Source organism: Pinus tabuliformis, chromosome 5_1 (genome assembly GCF_031772625.1).
Source record: "Pinus tabuliformis cultivar Carrire ecotype Pingquan chromosome 5_1, CPIR1, whole genome shotgun sequence".
Taxonomy (NCBI): domain Eukaryota; kingdom Viridiplantae; phylum Streptophyta; class Pinopsida; order Pinales; family Pinaceae; genus Pinus; species Pinus tabuliformis.
The window spans coordinates 283357526-283383950 of record NC_142305.1 but is presented as its reverse complement, the minus strand read 5'-3'; positions in this window follow the sequence as shown (position 1 = coordinate 283383950).

Below are 26425 nucleotides of genomic sequence, written 5' to 3'. Positions count from 1 at the left end.
AGAATGTTGATTTAGATTAGAGTTCGGATGGATTTAGTACATGCATGCATGGTGACAAATTGAAGAGCTCGAATGTACCTGCAATAGAGAGGAGATAAAATTATGAGCTCGTTATATAGACACCAAGAGAAATGGGATATATGGCCTACTATGTGAATGTCAAATAATTCTTCTACTTGTGTGTTAATGAGCTGACATTTTCCTCCTAGTGGGTAAATAGCCTATGCATATATAACATTTCTTACTAATCTATGGAGCGTAACATATATGAAATACACTTAGAAATGGTTTGAGCCAAAGAATTAGATGGACATTCCTTGTTGGAAAGTGGCATGGTAATTTGGATTGAATAGATGATATGGAGTATGTAAAAATGAAGTAAATCATAGAACAAGTGTGATTTGTCTTCGGTTGATGAGTAGCTAAGTAATTGAATGTAAATTCATAATTTAGAATGCAATTGAGCATGAACCCATGTCGTTTGTATAAGATATGAATAGTTATACAAGTGAGAGAAGTGTGTATGGTGATGGAGAGAAAATTATGTATGGATCTAAAACTGATCATGCATGACACCTATAGATTATGAAATCAAGGAATTTGAGCACTTAGATTAGAATGTTTTAGCTGCTTCTTTTCAACGATCAATATATGAGTATGCAAGTCTATAAGTAGTCCATATGTATGATCATCCATTATTTGATGTTGCATTTAGGGAAGTCATGTCTACATATAGTTTAAGTGCTATTGTGTATTGTAGGAAATCCCTGTAATAACTTGGTTTCGTTCATAGGGTGTTGCATGGTCTTGTTAGTTGTATATTCATGATCTTAGTCATTCATAAGAAGAATTATGAAAGTTGGTACAACCATATATGAGTTGTTGGATGTCATTTTTTTCAACCATGAGTAGGCTTGAATATTAGTAATGTAACCATGTACCATCATGTTTATCATTTGGGTCATTTGTTGAGTCATGGTGATAATTATGCATTGATGTCATTTTGGTTGAGTGGTCATCGAGATAGACATTTTTTGGAGAGAATAATGATTCAGATGAATATTCCATGTAAGAAAATGTGTGCACAATATTATAGCCCTATAATGTTGTTGTCTTGATCATTTTGCTAATGATAACATGGTATTGGTGTCAAGAATCCACGGGAGAGAGATTTTTGAATCTAGTTTAATCTTTGTATGGGTTGTTAGTGTTTCCTTGTAATTCATGATGAAGCCCTCTATTTCATGTTCATCATTTGGTCTTGAATTCATTAGTCCAGTTGATGGCCTCTTGCATGTGGCAAGGAGACAAACATAGTGGTAAAAGTTATTATACAAAGGGGACGGTTTTTGCCCCAGCCATGTTTAGCTGGAGCATGTTCTACAAAATGGAGGAGCATTACTGACATAATGATTGCATTGGTAAAGTATAGTGTGGCATTGCAGAGTGTTTTGGGGCATAATATTCTTCTCTTCAGAGGATTGTTTTTGTGTGAAGTTTCTATAGTAGATAGTATGTTGTTGATTGTATAGATGTTGCAAAGAGTTATTTTGTGTGATGATTGGTGTTATACGGTAGTTTTTGATTTTCAGAATCAATTTTGTTGCTACTACTAGTGATGTATATGATGAGTCGAGAGAGATTGTTGTTGTAAATTGCATGAGTTTTTTTCTCCAATGATCTAGAAAAAGACACTAGTGTTTCTCAATGTTTGTTGCTTCTATTAAAAGGAAAAAGTATTGTTTCTAATTGTGTGTTGATCAGACTTGGTTTATGCCCAGAGGGAGTTTATTGCACATATTCATCAGCTATGTGATCAATGAAGGTTTGTTGGCATCATTGACATTAATTTCATTTCATTCATTTTCAGGCCTTTTCCATTGACATCAAAAGGGAAGAGAGTGAAGAGATCAATCTTCAAGGGTCATCTTCAGGTGGAGGAATCAAGCTCAAACTGAAGGCTCGAGTTGGCTTTCTAGGTTGACATGAATGCCCAAGCGGGATTTTTTTTGCATTGTAATGATGGAATTTATTTCAATAGATAATATGTGGACTTATGTACATGTGTTCTTTCATGCTTATTTCATTTTGCATGATTGTATATGTGAAACCTCCTAAACTTACAAACCACAGAGAAATACCAAGGGTTTTCCCATGGTATTTTGGTGTGAGATCTTAATTGATATGGCCATGTTAGGTCCCTATACTAATAGTGTAACGCCTTATTGTAATTAGTACAACACCCTTATTATATTTTTTTGCCCATGTAGTCCCCATATTTTTATTATTGTGCCCCATAGAAGCCCATTATTGTTATTATTGTGCGCTTACATTATTATTGTTATGTGGCTCTGATTATATTATGACCCCTTAGACTCCTATATATAGAAAGGAGGTCTTGTCATTTTTATCATCCAAGAATTGTTCATTTGTGTAACGCAAAGTAGGTTTCCCCCTGGACGAGGATGAATTCTAAGGAGTTCGTCTATCTTTTATGTCTTTTTGTGAGTTGGTTTCATAACATTTGGTAGTAGAGTTTTTTGGATTCTAAGGTTTCGTTGCTCCAAACAGGTCATCATGGAATTTTCACTATAACGTTTTTTTCTGCAATGTTTTAGAAGATAAAAAACAATCCCATTTGAGATGAAATCACACTGAACCACAGATCCAAATTTTAGATCTTTTTGTGCTATATTTTAGGATATATGATCTGAGGAAGTTAGGGTTTTTGCAAGCTCCAAAATTGCATCTAAAACAGGTCATCATGGAATTTTCGCTATAACTTTTTCACTACAAAGTTTCAAAACATAAAACAAAAACCCATTTGAGAATAAATCTGTCTAAACCTCAGGTCTGAATTTCAGGTCTTGTCTCACTATATATTCATATATATGATTTAAGGAATTTAGGGTTTTTGCAGACTCCCAAATTACATCCTAAACAGGTGACCTTGGGAAAATCATCATAATGTTCTCTCTAAGCATCATATTGAAATTTCATAAGAAGTTACGGAAAGAGGACAGATGTTATTTTGTTTGAGTATAATTTTCAAAACATAAGGTTGAAACAATGACACATGGCACATCATACAAGTTCACTCTACTGAACTAGTCTATAATTAGATCATCGCGGGAGATTGGGAATAGATCTTTCTTCAGGAATCCAATTGTGATCAGACATGCAGAGTTAGAAAGAGGACTCAGAGGGTTATTACATACCAAAATTTTAGAAATTAAAGATCCAAAAGTACAAAGTTATAGTCGTTTCAAGATCAAGCTTCTAAAATCAAGAAAAAGCAAGATGAGGAAGTTTGATGGCAAGGATCCAGTAAATTGGATACTATAGATGGAGAGATAGTTTGATCTACATGGTGTACCACTGTTATAAAAGGTACGTATTGCATCTAATTATTTAGAATTGAAGCAACTTTTATGGTATAAAGGGCTTTGTTCTTGTAAGGCACTTGACACGTGGTCAATTTTCATGGAGGAAATGATAGCACATTATTAGGATACAAAGAGAAACACCTTCTTTAGGCAATTGATAAATCTCAAACAAAAGGGTTCAATGGTAGAGGACATTGAGGACTTCTAAAAATTGAATATAAGGGTAAATGATATTCCAAAGAGGAAAATGGTTGATATCTTCATAGGGACTTTAAAGGATAACATTCAACACGAGGTTCGTCTTTGGGAATCTGATTGATTGGAGAAGGCATTCAGGTTGGCAAGAAAAATTGAAAGCAAAATTATGGAAACAAGGAATCCCACCACTCAAGACTATAATTATGGAAGTGTTTTTTCTCCTATCCTTCCACAACCTACAAGGTAAAATAACTCTTGATGGTCCCATATCCCATACTATTTGCTCCCATTCTATAGTGCCTCAATTTTTTCTCCTTACATCTACTCCTAAGTTCAATGTCTACATGTTTTATAATTTCAACCTTTACCATGATAGCTTCCACTCTTCTCTATTTTCTTATATTATTTCTTCTCCCTTTTGTCATCTATCTCCTCTATAAGTGTGGGATGTAGTAGCAGACAAGGGCTTAATATTATCGTAAACCATTTGAACTTAATTATCCACCAATATTACTTCCATATTTTATAACTAATACATTTTGAGGGGAGTGAGATTATATCCTTGGAAGATCAAGCGGAAGAGAAACTCATCTAGTTTGGAAAGCTTGGACTAGACCTATGGTTGAAATTTAAATTCTATCTCCAAATGGGAAATTCATGCTCTAAACTTTTCCTCTAGGATGGGAATTATATCTATGTTATATGTTAGAGAAATATGGTTTCAAGGGATAATGAAACAAGGCAAACCAGTCTATCCACAATGAATGAAACAATGGGGGTTTTAGTAGGGTCCGCTAGTGTAACCAAAATGGATGCAATTTTAGTGATTACAAAAACATGGATTGGTTATCAGTAATGTTAGGAGAATTATGGTGGAAACATAATACATATAGAATTTTAAAGCAACTTTTTCAAAGATGGGTACCCTACTTTATTCCATAATAGTAGTAGAAATTGTTTTCAATGGGGAAATAGCTAAAATAAATATTTTAAGGCACTACAATGAAAAATGTTTCAACAAATGTTTCTATCATTTCCAAACTCATAGAAACCGTTCAAAGCGAAAACATGTGTAAGATCGTGTGTCATGGAATTAGTCTTGATGCAAGGATGCTAACTAGTGTAATATCACTCTTAATTGTTTCATGGTATAGTCCTACAAAAGCTGACATATAACGAGGGAGTATATGCTATAGTCAAAGATACTAAGAAGTGTTAAAACTATTTGGGGGGAAAGGAAATATCCATTCCAATTGATTACTAACTAATATCATATTCTCAAGCCCAGCTTATTCTTTATAAAACAAACTCTACAAGTGGATATCATTTTAGAGAATTTCATCTAATCATTGAATATAAGCAAGAATGCAGTAATAGGTTGGTCACGATAACCAACATTCAATGCCACATCATCGGAAGATGTAGACATTAATTTCACATTTCAACAACTAGAAGTCTAACTATCATCTTCAAAATGGCTTTCTTGATAATCTAGACAAGATTGGTTTTCCTATAGGTTAAATATTGCAAGTTATAAGAAAGGCTCGCATATCCAAGGTTGTAAGGCACTTTGGTGTTGGTAGGAAAACTCAAACTTACATATATATGTGTATTGGCATAGAATGTGTAGTTCGATTTATTAGATGATGCATGCTTTTTTGTACCAACAAACCTAAATTATAATATTACAAAAGGTTTGTACCATCCCTTATTTGTACCTAATAGACCATAAAACGACATATCCATGGATTTTTTAGGTGTTTTACCAAGAACTAGGAAAGGACATGATTATATGTGTCATAGTTGATAGGTTTAGAGGATGTGTATTCTTATGACCTTTTTAAATGACCATGTAGGGAAAAAACACAACAAACATGTTTTGTGAAGAGGTCTAACTACACTTTGGGATATGGAGGAGAATTAATCCATAACTCTCAATCTGGAACAAAATGGGCATACAAAATTAATGAATAAGACATTACCTCAGATTTTGAGGGGTTCTAGTTTGAAGCATCCAAAGACTTTTGATATGAATTTTATTTGTATGCATCATTCATATAAAATAGAAAGCTAGACTTCTACTACTAAGCTCCTTCTAGAATTTGATTTGGTACTTTCCAACTAAAAAGTCATTAATGATACCAATCATATTTAGTTTCAAGAACATGAAACACTGGTGACGTTATAAGGAAAGTCAAATGATTAGCAGGATCAACACAAACTTGAGAAAACATCAAGGTGGGAGACAAATCTTAGTTTCATCTAACCAAGGAAAGGTTATAGGGTACTAGTAAAATCTTTTAAGTATCTATAGTAGGGTCCTTGTTGAAGTTTTAGTGAAGGTGGGTGATAATCCCTACAAACTCAATCTACTCTTATATATGCACTTTTACTTATCAATAAGAGTGTAAAATAAAAAAATCTATGTTAGTTCTATGTTAAACCAAGAAACCAATCAAACAGTATCACTTACCAGAGAGGGAATAGTGCAAGTTGCTCAAGTAGAGATCCTAGAATATACAATTTTTGTAGAAAAATTCTAGAACAACCAAATAGGAGGTGACACGAAATTTGGTAGGTTAGATTGAAAGGAAAAGCTTTCCAATGATACTTTAGACAAAAAGTAGAGAAAAACATTCCCCACTTCCTTCAATAAATATTTTGGGCACTGAAAACATATATGAGTGATATGAAATGGATCATTGTGTAAATTTTCATCTAATTTGGTACTTTTGGATTTAATAAGTGGATATACTAGTTTGTATGAGCCACTTTGGGGGAAGTCCTTCTTTGGTGTTTTAGCATCGAAAATATTTTGGAACATGTTTGAGGTATCAAATGGTGCCTACTACTATCGAAAAAAATTAAGTGAAGTTTGAATCCTATAAGAATTTTTACACACATTTGGAGCTTTCCAACAACATGATGATCACCTCAATTAAAATTCATATAACAAATTTTACATGAAAATTCCTTAGCCTCTCTAACAACCATTGGAATTTTCTTCCAATATTTTATGTTGAAATAAATAATTGATTATGAGCACTTTTGCTTATGGTGTAAACAATTCCACTAGTACAATGATATCTTCTGTAACTAACCACAAATGCCTACGGATCCCCTGCAACATTAGGAGTGACTAAAGGAGTTGAATGGATTTACAAAGGTGGGTCCATGGAGGAGAAACCCATAAGTTATGATATGGTACTTGATCCAAAACCCAATATTCACAATAGGTTTGAATCCATATTTGCATAGGAGGTGACCATTCCTAAGGAGACATCTCAAGAGGAACCAAGAATGGATAAGAATGAGGAAGTTCAATTATCACATCCCTATAAGGAGGACCCTGAGAAAAACAAAATGAAAGTAGAATCAATATAGGAGATTATGGAAGAAGCCACACATGTAGTGGCATAAGGTTGCTTAAAAGAAATGGATCTAGATTATCTACATATGGTATAGTTAGCAAAAACATGGAATAGTAAAATAATAATTGACATTAAAATCCTTTATGTTCTAACTCCTCAAAACCAAATTGGGTATTCATATTGATGCATTAAAATATCATCGCCAAATTTCAAAACCAAAGAAAAATAAAGGAGGAAATACTAAAAGTCAACATTTAAAGGAATTAGGAGAAAGCTTAATCAATTCAGGAAAAATCATCATAATCATAGAGGTGTTCCCATATGACCAATCCATGTTGCTATGAAGTTAATGTCATATAATATGAAATTCCTTAATTGCATGGGTAAGGAAATCCTTTTGAAGGATAGAATTAGAAAGTAATAGCCAATGATATTTATATTGCAAGAAACCAAATGCTCTAGTGAAAATATCACTGAAATCACTCCTATATTTTGCGAAGGATGTTAATCCATTGCTTGAAAGCAGTAGTACATGCTCGTGGGTTTGATATAATATGAAATCGAGAAGAAATATCTATCTTGGATATTTTTGTGCGCCAACATACTAACAACAAGGTTTCATAAAAGGAGTGATTTGTTTCCATTATTTACGGGATGTGTTGGATGTGAGGCTAGGAGTTAGGTTTCTAATAGAATATATGTATTTTGTAGCCTCTTTTAGAGGGAAAAATTTGGATAGTATGGGTAAATTTTCACCTCATTAAATCCTTGGAGGATAAATATTATTGCATTGAAAAATTGGAGGTTGAAACAAATCACTTTTGGGGCACCATACGAAACTCACACATGATTGATGTAGAAAAATAAATGTGATCTTTACATAGAAAGACAATGGATACATTATATAAGCTCGAGATTATATCACTTTTTTTCTCATGCATAGTTATATAGAAATGATATCTCCATTGAAACTTCCATCTTTCCAAGCAATGGTTCATACCACTGGTTGGTATGCTTGGATCTTAGCATTTAAAAAGTATTTAAGCTTAAGTCATTTTAATTTAAAAGCTCGTAGCATACAAAGATTCTTGGTTGAGAATAAGGAGTGGTGGAATGAATTGGAATAAATTAGAATTTAATGATTATACAATGTTGTATCATTTCCAACAAACATTTAGATTCATAAGGGAAAAATTAAAAAGTGGAATCAAGATGAGTTTATTAACAATTTCAAGGAAAAATAGGAGTTGGATGCGGAATGGAACAACTTCAACAACACTATACTTGAAGGAATTTTGGAAGAGGTAGCAACAGAAGACTAAGATTTTATACCATTATGAGTGCCATGAAAAAGAGGAAAAAGTATGGAAGAAAAATATGGAATTACATGGCTCAATGAGGGAAAAAATAACAACAAACTCTCCATAGGTCTATGATCTAAGAAAATAATGGGAATTTGATCACTTAGAGGATAAGGTTAGGTTTATTTTTTTACTAAATCAACACGATATAAAGTCAATGCTAGGTATATTCTATACTACGCTTCTCAAGGATCCCCGAAATCAGAGGCCATCAAAAAAATCACCTAATATATACCATTTATGGTGATTTGGGTGCTAAACAAATCCGTCATTAGGGAAACCAACATGGGCAAGTAGAGGAAAAAATTAAGAACATGTTTTAAAACAAGGCTCTATGTTCATATGGATTTACAATGGACTTCTTTCGATCTTGTTAGCCTTCTCTACATGAGGAAATTTTAGAATTGGTGGAAGATTCAATTTTTCTTACTCTCAATGCCACTTTCTTGACACCTCTTCCCAAATTGGGTAGGGCTAACGAATTGAGTAGTTCCATCTCATATCTCTTTGCAATATTATTCTCAGGATCATTCCTAAAGTCATTGTGAATAGATTTTAGCTCATTCTCCGTTTACTCATTTCAGTAGAGAAAATTAGATATGTGGAAGGGTGGCATTCTTTTGTTAGATTATTAGTGTCACATGAGGTTGTCCACCTGGTATAAAAAAATCCAGTTATATCCATCCAAGCCCTTCAGTAAATGAATTTGCGATTACATTCATTAATCTCTTCTAGCTTCTTCTTCTCGTTGTTATTTTTCTTTCCTATGTTTTAGCCCAACTCGATTTCATCCTTGAGGTCCCTTTCCTTTTTCTCCATCCTAATAAATGGAACACCTTCTTCCACCTTCAATCCTTTCATAGGTATTATTTAAGGGGACCTGTTCTGCCCCCCTTTCGTTCATTCTTGTAGCAGATCAGATTTAGTTTAGCTCTTAAATTCACTATTGTTAATGGAATAATCAAGGTCCTTCACCATTTAGATGATATCTTCTAATCCCCCAATATTAATTAGTGGATTACGCTATGCTTATGGGTGTTCCTTCCATAAGATAAGCCTCAAATTTTTTCGCATATATCAGATAACTTAATAGAAGCCTATGGCACCTCCATTAAGCATTTAAATCCCATAGCCTTTAAAATCCAATACATTTTTTTTGAATACCCATCCCTCCATCTACGAGCACATAGCTCGTCTCCTTATTTTTTGAATTTTCTCCCTACCCTCCTAATATCTATGTGTTCCCTTATTAACAACTCCCTTAAGTCAAAGTATTAGACTCCTTTACTACAAAAAAAGTAATAAGACTGACAGATGAATGTTGCATTCTCTTAACATCACAAGCCAACTAGTAATATTTAAATTCATTCTACAACCTTTCCCTATCTATATCTTCTTGGTGTTATCTCTTCCCAAATCTATCCTCAAATCCATTTCTTACCTTTAACACATTTTCTATTCGGGGAGAGCTCACAAGGGAGGAAAATTGTTTTTGGTTTCATAGCTCAAGGTTTGTCTCCCAAAGCTCAAGGGTGGCCCAGGTATCAGAGTTCCATAAATATTAAGAAAAGTGTTAAGAATGAAACTATGGTGATTCTAGCTACAAGAATGTAATGAATTGTAGCAACATAATTGGAATAAAATATGTGGTAAAAACTCCTTTCCAAGTTGGAAATTGTAATAGTATGTGGTTAATGGCTTCTTAGTATGGAATTTAGCTAGCAGTAACAAGTATTTGATCTAGAAACATGTCTTCTAGGAATTCGAGAATGCACAAATTTACCTGTTTTTGGATGATTCCTTGATCAATTACTAAAAATAAATTCCAAGGACCTAATTGTTTATCTTAGAGCCTCGTTGATACCCACAAAGAGGAACACTATAATAGAATATTGGAAGTCATTGGATGGAAACTATATAAAGTGTGAATGCATCTCTCAAAAAGCATTACTTCCTCTCCAAACATGATGGATTAGAAATCCTTCTAGTCATCACTTTAATAGAGACAAATTCCCATCTTAAAAATTTTAGATATAATTATATGCCCCTACCAAACGCAGGGTTCTTTCTCAATAAAGGAAGCTTACACTCTACTAGTTAAGTAGAACTCATCTCTGTACTGGGATATATGTAAAGGTATGAGGAGGTATAAGCTATGACTAAAGGTTGCTTCCTCTATATTTTAGCACACAAGAAGGCCCTTAGGGATACTTAATCAGAAGAGGTTTTGACGGGACATCAATATGTGTTCTCTATCAAGAACATGTGGGGATGTAAATTCTTATTTTTTCAAAAGTGTGTTTTAGTTGCAAATAGTGATTCTTTTTAGGAAGTTAAATAAGAACCGGAATACTGTTTACAATATTAATAGAAATAGAGAGAACGAACTTTTCAAAATATTTTCTTAAATAGGGTTTGGTATCTTTTACAAGGATTCCCTATATGGAACGTTTGTAATGAGTGCAATAGAATAATTTTCCATAATAAGGGATGATACCTTGATATGATTATGCACATTATTTTGTAGTGCATCACACACACATCAAAATCCAGTTATAGAATAGTGAAGACTTGAAATCCTCTTCAAGGGAATTGGTGATCTTATAGCTCCTTTACCTAAATCCTATATTACTAACTCAACTAAAAGCTCCACCAAATACTTTAGTCTCCTCTTGAGCTTAAATTATGATTCTTTCTCACAAGGAAACCCAATGATAAGAAGATTTGGAGGAGTTTTTAGAGATGATCTATGATACATTCATTTCCTATATGTTGGATACTTGGGAGTTAGTACCAATAGTGATGGATATTTTCAGGAACCAGAAATTAATATTTTGCATGCTAAAAACAAGGATTTCATATAGCTCTTCATTGACAGAGATTTGGTAATCTTTTCTATCGTAAAAACCATCCATAACTTATAGGCCAGTGCAAGATCTCATGTAATTGGAGGCTCTAATTTTTTTTTCTTATAATAGATAATACAATATCCTCTATCCAAATAGTTTGTTCCTCTCATGTCCTTCTAAAGGTAACCAAATTTTAGGATAAATTAGCTAACATAAGATTATTACATTCAACACAAGTTATAAGACACTCATGGGTGGATTCTTCGTCTTCTGTGTTGAAAAAATGAATATCAAGACATAGAGAAAAAATACCTAACCTCATCGAATGGGGTGACAAGGAACATGTATTGTCCTAAAGATAGTGAGCATATTCTCAAATCACTCAATGAGTGAGGTCAATGTAACTTCAATGGACACCATCATGTGAAGGTGCCTATTTAATTTCATTGACAAGTTAATGTATCTTAGGTGGAGATAATTATGGTTCATTACCATTCCATATTCTAACTTAGATCATTGATACACTACTTGAAGTGAAGGATCATGGGTGGGTCCTAATTTCATTATTCTTCAAGAAAGCATGCTTGAAGGCATTCACTTCCCTCATCCTTGCCATTCTCCATATTTTTCCTCTCAGATTTAAGGTGAAGTCTCTATAGTTATTTCCTTCTTCCTATTTGTAATAGCTTGGAATTTTATATTCTTTCCATGGTCACTAATAGTGACCAAGGATTATTTGGATGTTCATATTATCTTAGCATTTAGGCCTATGTGTGCTCCTACTTTCAATGAAGCCTATTCATACAAGTTTCCTCATAAGTAATAATATGGTTTGATAGTTCCTCTTGAGTGATAATATGGATTGATAGAGGGCCCATTTCTAGAGGTGATGAGGGCATCATGGTTGTCCAAGATGCCCTTGCTCTTGAATGAGTGCAAAGAATCTAAAATATTATATAGGAAGGAGGTGTTTCCAAAAGTTAAGGAGGATTTATAGGAATTAGATGTGACAAAGTTGCAAAACACCAAGGCTTTTTGGATAAAAAACTTCTTATAGATTTTAAGGAATGGATGCCATACATGCCCCACACCCATGGCCAACAAATATTCATGGATTTTCTATGCTTTCCAGGGTCACAACTAGTGATTGAGGTTTATTTGGATGTTCATATTAGCTTAGAATATAAGCCTATGTGTGATCCTACTTTCAACGAAGCCTATTCATTAAAGTTTCCCCTTGAGTGATAATATGGTTTGATAGAGAGCCCATTTCCAGAGATGATGAGGAAATCATGTCTCTCTAAGAGGCCCTTATGCTTGAATGAGTGCAGATAACTCTAGAAGATTATATAGGGATGATTTGTTTCCAAAAGTAAAGAAGGCGTTATAGGAATTAGATGGGAAATAGTTGCAAAATATTAAGGCTTGTTGGATTTAGAATTGCTTATAGATGTGAAGTAATGGATGCCACACATGTCCCACCCCCATTACCAAAAGATATTCTTGGGATTTTATATGCTTTCCATGGTCACTACTAGTGACCGAGGATTATTTGGATGTTCATACTAGCTTAACATTTAGGATTATGTGTTGAAAAATATGTAATGAAATTCTCAATTTGATTTTTTCCTTGATTAAATTGAGAAAATTCGAATTTCCACATCAACATAAATCTTGGAGGTAGTTAACTAAGGTGACATGGCTCTTGTTAGTCAGTTCACTCAGTTAATTCAAGTTGGAGGGATTGAGTTTAGTTAATCATGAGTGATTTATATTTTGTAGAAATATAGTTAAGTTATATTAAGTTGTGTTCAGTTACACTAGTTCTAACTATTGTAGGAACTAGTGGAAGGTCAGTTGTGTAGCACGACATCAGTCTAAATCAGTAATCATCTAGTTAATGTATCCATCCACCCACAGTATCTAATGCATGCAGAGAATTTGAGTTACCCAATTGAGGTGGAAATTCCAAGGCAATGCTACATCAATTCTAGACTATTCTGAAGTTTATAGGTGTTTCAAGAAACGTGACGATCAACCTGAGGAATTGCATAATCCATTTTGGAGAAATTGCTAAGTAATAGGGGCCTAATTTCTCAAGAAATTGTGCAAGGAAATAGGGGCTCAAGATGAGGCCAAATTTTACTAAGTCCCCAACAGAGCTTCCCAGTGAGTAGAGATAAATTCACTTACAAGCTGTGCTCAGATGAGAAAAATAAATCGTAATACATCTTTATTCATCATATTAATGCAACCAAGTATTGGGGTTTTTAGCATATCACTTTCCCTAGGGAAAATATTATGTGCATGTGTGTTATTTCTCATTTCATGTATGAAATAATTGTTCTATATTGTGAATTACTATCTGAAGTGCAATAGAGTAGGTTTTTGTCTTATGATTTTGATTAAAAATTCATAAACAATTACAAATCTACACCATAATTTCTACATGGTATCAAAGGAGGATTCACATTAAAGCATAAATTTCAAAGTTATTTCTCACGAGCCTCAGATTTGCAGGTCAATGGAGTAGGATCTCCTCAAAATTTGGAAGATAAGATTCAACGGGATGAGGCTAGAGTAAGACATGGAAGGAAACTCTAATTTTATCACATGGAAGGACCGCATGGAGGTCGTGTTCGAAAATAATTTATTGTAGGAATATGTCAAGACAGACATTTTGAAACCACATCAGGTGATTTCCAGGATCTTTCTCAATGGAAGAAATATGTCTCCAAGGCAAGCAGAATAATATTAGATGGAGTATGAGATCACATTGTCTCAAATATCCACATAAAATAAACTCCATTCACAATGTGGAAAGCATTGATAGAATTGCTAGAGAATAGTAGTGACCACAAGAAGCTAACGCTCAAGGATAAACTTTGAAATATCAAGATGTAGAAGAATGATACTATTCTATAGTATCCAAGAAGGTTCACAAAATGTCGTGATGAACATGGTGGGGTTGGTGTTAATGTTGCGAAAGATGAGTTGGTAAGCCTAGCCCTTCTAGCCCTTCCCAAGAGCTAGCATAACTACCAAGATTCAAGGAATGGGAAGGAGAAACTACCAAATTGTGATCGATTATGGTATTATTTGGTACAAAAGGAAATAAAGCAGAATACCATAGATGGTACTTCATCCAAGGGTGAAGATGCATAAAATTTTGCATTGGTTGGAAAAGGAGAGAAGGGAAAAGGGAAAAAATATCAATTAAAAAAAGAGTCCAACCTATTGAATTTCCACGATCTTGGGTCTAGGATAGAATATTAAAATCTCTGACACTACCAAACCAAGAATCTCAACAAAGCTAATTTCATTGTGGAACAATAGTAGTAAATCACACATGCACAAGTACAAACAACTTTTTACAAAATGTTGTACAAATATGTACAACAACCCAATAGTTGTTATATTAAACCAATTGAATAATATAACAGTCTAGGGCTTCCCATAAAAGATATAATGACCCTCAATTATCCACAAGTATAAGAATGCAAGATACACTAGTAATATCACTGCAACCTTTATGTTGTATCACATCCTGTCGCTTCTTCCCTTCCGTTCTACTCTCTAGTTGGCCCTTATTCCATCAGAAAACAACATATAAAGTCTCCAAGAGGTATTATACCTATCACTATTGCAAGTCACTTTTGCTTCATTGAACACAATCTAATCCAATATGCAGTTCTAGGCTTGTCAACACATGAGCTCAAAATATTCCAATCCAGGAGTCCACTAGTCCATTAATGCATTGCACACTAGGCTCATAAAATTCACCCAACCTTAAGCTATCACACTCCCTTTAGGACAAATTTCTAAGGGCTACTTTGGGTTACCAACACACTACTCTCCATCAGTCCACTAGAACCCAATCTAATCATTATAGGATCTTCTCGTAGAAGAATCTTTCAACAAACAAGACAAGTCTCCCAATTGGCTCCCACATGCTGAAACTAAATCTCATCCAACTAGCACCAAATTCAACATGAATTCATAATGTGTACCTATGCATTCATATTAGGCTAAGGTTTTCACTGCTGTAATATTTGTGACCTAGTTAGGGCAAGACACAAGTTCATGTAAGACCTACAAAACACCCCCACATATATGTCTTCTATCGCGGCTAGGGTCCTTCAAGTCATCCTCTACTAAATTTATGTTTAGGGCTAACAACAAACCTCAAACAACCCTCACTTGACCTATGTTAGGCCCGCGGCCTACTTTTTATGGTCTCTAGGGCTGTGGCCTTAAGAATAGGGACAAAATTCCCTCAAAAGCTCAGTAAAAGACCTTTAGAATCTACCTAGGGAATGTAACAACATTCTTGCTTAGACTTCAAACTTACAAGGGGAAAAACACATCACAATTCAGCCCATCTTTTGCCATCAATCATGCGGCTATCCTCCTGTACCAATTCAACTTTATCATAAGTTTCAAACTCACAAAAATAGAACCCTTAAACAATTTTCTCCTCTTTCCCTTGAGCTTAGCTTAATTCAGAGAGTTATCGACGAATTAATACACTTTTGGATGTGTAGAAATGAATTAATTACCTTCTTATTTATACCAAACAAGAGGGCTCACTAATTTCCTTGAAGAGACATGTCTTTTGGACCAATTTGAATCAATCCTACATGACTTGATTGTCTAAAATCTCATTGTCAACTTCAAAAAATCATAACTCATCTTCTACAACTTGGATTTCTATGATTCCTATTACATCGGATTCTCCTCCCCATCCTCCATCATCTCCATCCACCGCATGTAGAAAATTCCTCATGGATTTGGCCAAACATCGATGGGTGAAAACCCAAACCTTGGGTTCCAAGCCCAAAAGTGACTGTTATGGTTCTCCAGCCTCCAAACCATGAACCCTAGGGCTTGGAGTACCTCCCAAGCTACTCAAAAATAAACACTCCCTCTTAGCAAGGAAGCTACTTCCAATACTAGGAAGTAACTCATCATCATCATCACTAGTTACAATAATCACCCAACTCTTAGCACTCACCAGTGAAGCAATCCCTGTAATATGAAGTATGCCTCTCTCAGAAGTCACGTTCTCACTCAAAGCATCCTTCTTCTTCTTATTATTATCCTAGAATGTCTTCCATTCTCTCCATGATTCCTTCTTGGAAGCTGTAGGATCACCGTTGCTCCCCACTAACCACACACTCTTTTTGGACTAGAAAGTGTCCCTCTGAACCTACAAGTTCCCTCTATAAATGGACTCTCCCTAAGTCTCTGAAACCTGGACCTTCTTCTATAGAACCTGTACCTAGCCCTCTCAAGCTTGCACCTGCACCTACATCTCTAGAACTTGCACCTAGTCCTTATGCTTCTTCTTTCCATGATCCATAGGATTTCCCATCAACTTGTATAGACCATGCTCTCTAAATCTAAGCACAATACCTATGAAGCTAGAACCTTTCGGCCTATGTATTTCCTTCCCATCCTAGAACAAGACCTCAAAACCCTTCTTCTCGATCATCGAGACATATATCACACAATATCTGGGTAATGGTACAAACAATACCTCCTAAACCCGCATCACCCATCCTATCTCCATCCTCAATGGAACAAATCCTGATCCCTGGATCTCCTTTTGACTCGTATTGCCCAAGACCATGTGAAACTTTGAATCCCATTAAGCCAGAGTCTTGAAAACATCGTGTGACCCTGTCATATGTTTCGACACACCACTATCCATGTATCATCCATCCTCATCGATAGTACCTTGTGAGAAATGAGAGATCATAGAAAATTCCTCCCCCTGCATCCTTATGGTGAGAAAATCTATCTCAGCAATGGTGGCAACACCAATGAAATGCTTGCCTTTCTTCTCCTTGTCATCTTTTTCTTTCTTCTTCATTAGACATCTCGATGAAAAATTACCCATCTCATCATAGTTGAAACAATTGACTTTAATCAAGTCCTTATTTTTCTTACCCTTCATTTATGCTAAAATTACCATGTCATCATAAAAAATCTTCTTCTTTGGATGAATATCCTTGTCTTGCAACTCTTCCTAAATGACGTCATCCCGTAACATATTCAAGTATGGAAAAATATATTAGGAAATGATCACTTTGATGGAGGGATTCCATGCCTCGGTGAACCCTTTCAAGGCAATCCTCACCATATCATTCTCTGAAATAGTCACACTTATGACAGAAATCTCATATTTGACTTGAGAAAATCTCATCATATATGAAGTCACTTCTTCACCCTGTATCATGTTGGTGGATTTCAACTTATTCTGCAATACCACTACCTTGTTCGCATTCTTATTCTGGAACAAATTTTGAAGATCCACTCACATCTCTTATGCAGTGTTCTTCCAAGATAAATGAGGTATTAGGGGATCCTTCACACCATCAAGGATGATGAATCTCGCCCTCGTATCTAAATCCTTGTACACTTCGAGCTCCTTTGGTTCAGTTGGCTTCTTGATGGCTTTCTCGGTGAACTCCCAAATCTTCTTGACCTGCAAGAACAACTGGATCCTTCCCTTCGAGGGACTATAGTTGGACAACCCTTCCAATCTTTCCCCATAATAAAGACCAGCCTGCATCTTTGACATTGTAGTGATCCCTTCACCTACAATGAGACCAACTCCCTCTTAAGGTGTACTTCGTTGTACACTTTGATGATTCACTATCTTCCAAAGTAGCTCAGACATGCTCTAGTACCATGTTGAATTTCCACAATCATGGGTCTAGGATAGAATCTTCAAATCTCTAACGCTACGAAACCAAGAATCTCAACAAAGGTAATTTGCATAGTAGAACAATATAAAGCAGTAAATCACACATGCACAAGCATAGACGACTTTTTACAAAATGTTGTAAAAATATGTACAACAGCCCAATCTTCATTATATTAAATCAACTAAATAATTCAACAATCTAGGGCTTCCCATACAAGGGATAATGGCGCTCAATTATCCATAAGTACAAGAATATAAGATACAATGGCAAACTCAGTACATCCTCTATGTTGTATATTTTCCTGCTAGTCATTCATTTCTATTCTTCTCTTTAGCCACCCCTTAGTCCATCAAGAGACAACACACAGAGTCTCCAAGAGGGCTTACACAGTTCACTACTGCAAGTCACTTCTTCTTTAATGAAAGTAGGTTGATCCAATCTTCTCTTCCAGGCTAGCCAACACATGAGCTCCAAATCTTACAATCTAGCAATCCTCTAGTCCATCAATGTACTGCACATTAGGCTCATCAAGTTCACCTAACCATTAGTTGTCACACTCCCTTTAGGACAACTTGTCAAGGGATACGTTTGGTTTTCAACACACTGCCCTCCATCAGTGCAATGGCACCCAATCCAATCATTTTATGATCTACTCTTAGAAAAGTCTTTCAACCATCGAGACAAGGCTCCCAATTGGATCCCACTGGCTGCAACTAAATCTCATTCAACTAGCATCAAATTCAACATAAGCTCATCATACAAACCTCTTCATTCTTCTTGGACTGAGGTTTTCACTGCTACAATTTTGTGAGCTGGTTAGGGCATGACAAATTTCCCTTCAAGCCTTTTAAAACATCCCCACATATCTCTCTTTTGTTGTGGCTAGGGTCCTTCAAGTCCTCTTCTACTTCATTGTTGTTCAGGGATAACAACAAGCCCTAAACCACCCTCACTTGATGTTTGTTAGGCCTACGACCTACTTGTTATAGTCTCTAGGGTTGTGGCCTTAAGAATTGGTACAAAACTCCCTCAAAACATCTCCAAAACACCTTTAGAATCTACCCAAGGGATGTGATAGCCTTCCTACTCAAAATTTAGAATTATAAGGAGAAAAGCACATCATAAGTCAGCCCAAATTTTTTGCTCAAACCTATATTTTTCCTCCTATACCAATTTGACCTTATCACAAGTGTTAGACTCACGCAAATAAAGCCCTTAAACAAATTTACCATCCTTCCCTTGAGCTCAAATTAATTCATGGATCTATCTACGAATTGATGCACTTTAGGATGTGTAGAGATGATTCACTTCACCTCTTATTTAAACCAAACAAGAGGGCTCAACAAAGTTTTTGAATAGGCTTCTCTTTTGGACCAATTTAACCAAGGCTACATGACATGACTATCCAAAAACTCATTGTCAACTTCAAAAATCGATACCTCATCTTCTATAAGTTAGATTTTGATGATTCTTATTTCATTGAATTCTCCTTGCAATCCTTCATTACCTCCATCCATCACATGTAGAAAATTCCTCATGATTTTGGCCCAAATATCGATGGTTGCAAAACCCTAACCTTCCATTCCAAACCCACAAGTGCCTCTTGTGGCACTCCAACCTGGAAACCATGAACCCTAAGGCTTGGAGTACCTTCTAGCTAAAAAATCAACACATCCAAGGGGGAAAGAAGAAATATTTTTGCAAAATTAATTTCTTTATATGTCATGAAATCGAGCACTACGCCATGAATTTTCCACACAAAAAGGCAAGCAGGAAGAACTGAGGAGGAGAAATAGGTGAAGATTTGGCCTCATGGTTCAAGCTTGACTTTACCATCATCATACGCATGGCCAACACAACGATGGGGAGCATGTGGTACTTTGACTTCGGTGCATCGTTCTATACGATAAGGTGTAAACATTTTTTCAATGACCTAGAAGAGAAATATTTGTAGATGCACATCAAGATGGGGGACGATCAAAGGTAATACGTAACCAGGAATGGTACAATTTCCTTTTAGAGGGAGTCATGATCCCCTCTTAGACTCAACGATGTCATGTTCATTCTAGGCCTAGAGAAAAAAATCATCTTTGTTGCATTTTTCGAAGATCGTGGTTATGATATGATCTTCAGAAAAGGAACAACATTCCTGAAACACATATCGATGGGACAGATGAAGAAAATTGGGGTTCACATGAAGAACCTATATAAGTTAGATGTGCAAGACTATGATACATTAATAACTAAGGTGAAGAAGGTGTAGAGCCGTGATTTTAATGGAATTTTGCATAGAAGACTTCAACATTTTCATCATGGTGCCCCAAATATTTTGCAACAAATAGTCGTAGGCCTCCCCAAAGGATCACTTGAGAAGTATGATGTATGCAAAGGGTTTACCTTCGAGAAGTATAAAAAATCCACTTTCCATGACTGGGATAGAAAATCACATGAAATCCTTGAAAGGATCCACTCTGAAGTCTATGGGCTTTTCTCAGTAGCCTTCACTACCAAGAACAGATATTTTGTAATTTTTATTGATGAATTCTCACGAAAGTGTTGGATATTATTCATGTGAAAGAAATATAATACATTCTCTAAGTTCATAGAATTCCAGGCACGGGTTGAGAAGGAAACTGGAAAGAAGGTGAAGGCTCTTAGGAGTGATAAGGGAGGTGAGTACGTGTTGAATGAATTTCAAAATATTGTGCTAAATAAGGAATTCGATGAGAGTTGATAGCACCCCACAACCCACAGCTGAATGGGGTGGCTTAGAGAAAGAACCATAACATTATGGGAGAGGCAAGCACCATAACATTCTATTTTCATAACTAGAGTCCTCATCAGATTTTGGGCATGATTATACTGGAGGAGGCTTTCTCGGGGAGGAAGTTGGATGTGGCGCACTCCAGGATTTTTGGAGCCTCTATATAATACCATGTCTCCAAAGAATCAAGGAAGAATTTCGAGATGAGAGCATAATTGGAGGTATTTGTGGTTTACACAAAAACTCCTCACAACTACCATGTGTACTTTCCATCCCTCAGAATGACATTTGTGCGAAGGGATGCAAATTTAGATGAGGAGAAATCGATGTGGTGCTCTCTTTTGAGGGATAGTAATATCCCACTATAAGAGGAGATCTTAGATCCAAAGGATGAACCTTAATAAGTTGTGGAGTAGCCACAAATTAAGGAGTAGAGAGTCAAGATATCCACTCAAGCAGAACCTTCCAGAGAAAGTAGAAAAATAGCTAGCGAAGTTGAATGAATAGTGCATGATGTGAGGGAGAATGTGGTTGCTCCTTCAAATTAACATAGGAAATTAAGGTCACCTAATCGGTACACTAGCTACATGGCTCTAATGATTAAACTTGTAGAGACTGAGACATCCTATTTTAAGTAAGTAGTAGAGAAACCTGTGTTGGTTGATGCAATGGTGGAGGAATATGAATCCATTGTAAAAAACATTATTTGGGAAGTGGTCCCAAGACTAGAATATATATCGGTTGTGGGTTTGATATGGATATTCAAGGTAAAGCATGCAACAGATGGAAGCATAGAGAAGTAGAACACCATATTTGTGTCCAAGGGATAGTCTCAAGTTGAGGGAATTAACTATGAGGATATATTTTCTCGTGTAGCAAGGTACTCAACCATGAGATCAATTCTTGCACTAGTAGCATAGATGAGGTGGAAGATCCACCAAATGGATGTAAAAAAAACATTTCTCAACGGGGTTATTAAGGAGGAGCTGTACATCAAGTGAAATGAAGGTTTTGAGACATTTGGTCAGGAGTTTAATGTGTGTAAGCTAAAGAAAGTGTTGTATAGTCCCAAACAAGCACCTCATGCTTAGCACAATGGGATCGATAGTTATCTCACTGAAGTGAAGTAGAAGAAGAAATATATCATATATTGATAGAAGGTAAATTTATTATTATTGTCTTATATGTTGATGATTTGATTTTAACTAGTGACGAGTAGTTGATCAAATCTTTCAAGGAGGACCTTGCAACAGAATTTGAAATATATGACATGGGTCTCATGTACTAGCTCCTTGGTTTGGAAGCATGCACAGGCGATGGGGAACTATTTGTCTCTCAAGGAATTTATATCAATGAGATACTTCAGAGATTTCACGTGTATAATTGCAAATCAATGGAGACACCTCAAGCGACCAACTAGACAAAGGAGGATGCCACTTCAGGTGAAGAAGTGGATGCTACCAATTATCGATGGCTAGTGGGTTCACTAATGTACCTTGTGAACACATGACGATATATGTTCTATGCAGTCAACCAGTTGAGTCCAGCTATTGTTAGGCCAGCCAAATTATTTTGGAAGGCAACTAAAGATGTTTTACAGTACCTCAAAGGAACTACCTAGTTTGGACCATGGTAGAGATAGAGGGAGTGAAACTATGTGGCTTCACAGATGCAGATTGGGCATGGAGTTCATTAGAATAAAAGAGTTCATCATGTGGAAATTTCATTATTGGGTGTGCAATAGTTTCCTGGTACAACATGAAGCAAATATGTGTGGCACTAAGCTCGACAGAAGCTGAATACATTGCTGCCAATCAAGCACCATGTGAGGCGAGCTAGATGAGAAAGACACTTGTGGGACAGTTTGGTTAGATGATGGATCCAAATTTTATCTACTACGATAATTAGAGTTACATCAATATCTCTAAGAATCCTATCTTTCACGGTTGATCCAAGCATATAGATATATGGTATCACCATTTATAGCATTGTGTGCAGAGGTGAATAACGTTGTTATAATACATTCTGATAGAGGAAAACAATGTTGACATTTTGACAAAGGCCTTGTCAAGAGGGAAGTTTGAGTTCCATAGGGGTAGGATAAGGGTGGTTGAGAATGACTTCCTTACTAAAAGGGATTATTGAAAAATGTAGCAAGAAATTCTAAATTTGATTTTCCTTGATTACACTGACAAAATTCGACTTTCCACATCAACATAAATCTTCGAGGTAGTTAGCTGAGATGAAATGGTCCTTTTCACTCAGTTAACTTAATTAGTTCAAGTTGGAAGGATTGAATTTAATTAAGCATGAGCGATTGGTAATTTGTAGCAAACTAATTCAGTTATATTAAGTTTTATTTGGTTAAAGTAGTTCTAATTGTTGGAGGAACTAGCGGAAGATCAATTGTGTAGTTTGACTTCCTTCTAACTCAGTGATCACCCAGTTAACTAATAACTCTGCCAAAAATAACTAATGCATGTAGAGAGCAAGGAAAATTTTAAGGATGGAAAATTTTCTTGAAGTTTAAAACATTGGCGAATCTCACTAATCCCTAATATGCAAATTATAAATGTTTATTGATATATTTGTAAAATTAATCAAATTTATAATTATTTTATATATAGTCTCTCTATAATGTTGGCGATTTTTAAGGTAAAATAATTTTATATTCTAAAATTTGGGCGAATCGTCTTTTATAAAATTGGAAATTGGCGAATCTTTTTTTTGGAAAAATCATGGAAAATTAGCCCACTGGGCGAACATTAGCCCCTAAAATTTTCCATGGTAGAGAGTTTGAATTACCCCATTAAGGTGGAGATTACAAGGTAGTGTAACATCAATTGTAAATTATTCAGGAGTGCACAAGTGTTGCATGCAACCCAATGATCAACTTGAGGAATTGCATAATCCAGTTTGGAGAAATTCCTAATTAATAGGGGCCTAATTTCTCTTACACAAGAAAATATGGGAAAAGATTAAGGCATATTTTGACTATGTCTCAGTTAGAGCTTCACAGTGAGAAAAGAGATAGGTTATTCACTTGTAGGGTGTGGTGGGATGAGAAAAAACAATTGTAATACATTTCTATTCTTTAGATTAATGTAAGTAGGCATTGAGGTTTTTAGTAGATTTATTTTCCGAGGGAAAATACTATGTACATATGTGTTATTTCTTATTGCATATCTGTAATTGTTATTCTAGATTGTGAATTAGTTTCCACAGAGCAGTAGAGTAGGTTTGAGTATTGTGATTTTGATTGAAACTTCAAAACCAATTTTAAATCTATGCCATAATTTCTACATTACGTGTGATCCTACTTTCAATGAACCATATTCATACAAATTTCCTTTTAAGTGATAATATGGTTTGATAGAGAGCACATTTCTAGAGGTGAAGTGGACATTTCTAGAGGTGAAGTGGGCATCATGGCTCTCCAAGAGGCCCTTGTGCTTGAATGAGTGAAGAGAGCTCTAGAAGATTATATAGCGAGGAGTCCTTTCCAAAAGTTAAGGAGGAGTTGTAGGAATTCGATGTGGCATAGTTACGAAACATCAAGGATTGTCAGATTCAGAATTGCTTATAGATGTGAAGGAATGGATGTTAGATATATGCCACATCCATGGCCAACATAACCAATAGTTTCTTACCATCAACCTACATTGGAGGGTGAAGTAGGTGTTTTATGAGGTTATCCTCGATTGAAATGATGTTAAAACGAAATTCTCACTGTGAGGGATGACACCATGCTTTAGCAAAATGGCATTAGAAAGAACATCAAGAGGATTAAGACCAACATTATGAATGACGTTGGTACAATACATTGTAACTAAGGGGATCTCAACTCAATTAGATGAGAGAGACCACCTCATCTTCATCTTTATCATGATATTTGTCTTTTATCCTATATCCTCTTTTGGTTCTACCAATCCTTTTAAAGTTGGTTTTCATTATCTAGCTTATATTTATTTAGAAGTATATCATATTCAACCATTCATATATTTTAATAATCCTAAAAATACTCTCATGAAATCTATATTTTTTTGAAATGATACTTTGTTATTTTATCAATGATCTTGTTTCTCAAGTGTAAAGCCATTATAAGAATAACCTTGGACTCATGTAATCTCTTACACGTAATTTAAGTTCAGTTTACATGAAAAAAACAAGTTATATAATATAGTTAGTTAATATAAACATATCCAGTACTTCTTGCCACTTTCTTGCCACCCCATGATAATTTATATTTAACTAGTTGTATTATATATTGAGCTCATATCAAGTTATATAATATAGTTAGTTAATATAAACCGATCCAACACTTCTTGCCACCCCATGATAGTTTATATTTAACTAGTTGTATTACATATTGAGCTCATATGGTTATGATCATGACATTACATTATAACACTTGCATTTAGAATAGTGAGATACTTTTTAATTCAATGTTTTTCAGCTCATATGGTTATGGTCATGACATTACGTTTTAACATTTGCATTTAGAATAGTAAGATACATTATAATTCAATGTTTTTCATTCTTTATGAGAAGATGTTATCAAATAATTTCATATTTAAATATTTAAAAATAAAAAATAATTATATGAATATATGATAACATCTAAATATTAAATACATTCAAATTCTTTTAAACATAAATTTATCAGTATGGAGATGGATAAAAATTTTTAATTAAAAATTTTATAATATAAAATATGAAATTAAGTTGTAAAAAAATATAAAAATTGAATTTAAGATCTATTTAAATTAATATAAAATAACTAATTAATTTTTAACAGGTTCAAATTTAGAAAAATAAAATATATATATATTTTAATAATAAAATCACATAAATAAAGTAGTCTCATTTGTTGCAGGGTTTAGTGATAATAATAAAATTAAACTAGCATTTGCACCAAATGCTGCAAAGGAAATGCCGTAAGGCATAAATTGAATTACGCAAATACAACAAAAAAACTACTTTGATAAAGAATAAAAATATATTGAATGCTCACATCAATGTCCCATTAACTAGAACCACTTAGTAGACATATCTATCAACATTAGGATTACACAAAATGATCAGGAAATTTCTCATATACAAACAACACCTTCCACAACAAGTAGACATATCGCCGTAAGGCATAAATTGAGTTACGCAAATACAACAAAAAAATTACTTTGATAAAGAATAAAAATATATTGAATGCTCACATCAATGTCCCATTAACTGGAACCACTTAGTAGACATATCTATCAACATTAGGATTACACACCATGATCAGGAAATTTCCCATATACAAGAAACACCTTCCACAACAACCTTTTCTCACATCCACATTTTAAAAAATGCCTTGGAATGTGATTGGAATATCCCATATTGCCTTTTGCATTATGTAGATAAATCTTCCATATTATTATTTTCATAATGAAGATTGTTAGTTCATTGTTGTAAAGTGTTAGTGTGTTAAATCAATATTGTTCAACAAGTGAAAAAACATTCTTTAATTAGCACAATATGCATTTTTCTCTCATCGTGTATTTTTCAGTCATTCATTACAAAGCTTCCATCAAAGAACACAAGTAACAGATTAACATGTATTTTGTCTTCATTATTTTCATCACGAGCCAAGAAACATGAAATCCTAGAGTGGGTGTTCTTTATATCTGAATTGTTGCAATGGTTGTGACCTGCCATAAAAAACAACATTCCCATCCTCAGATGAACCTCATTCTTCGTCAGTTGACCACTTGATTTTATTCAATTCCCATCATTTTTTCTCC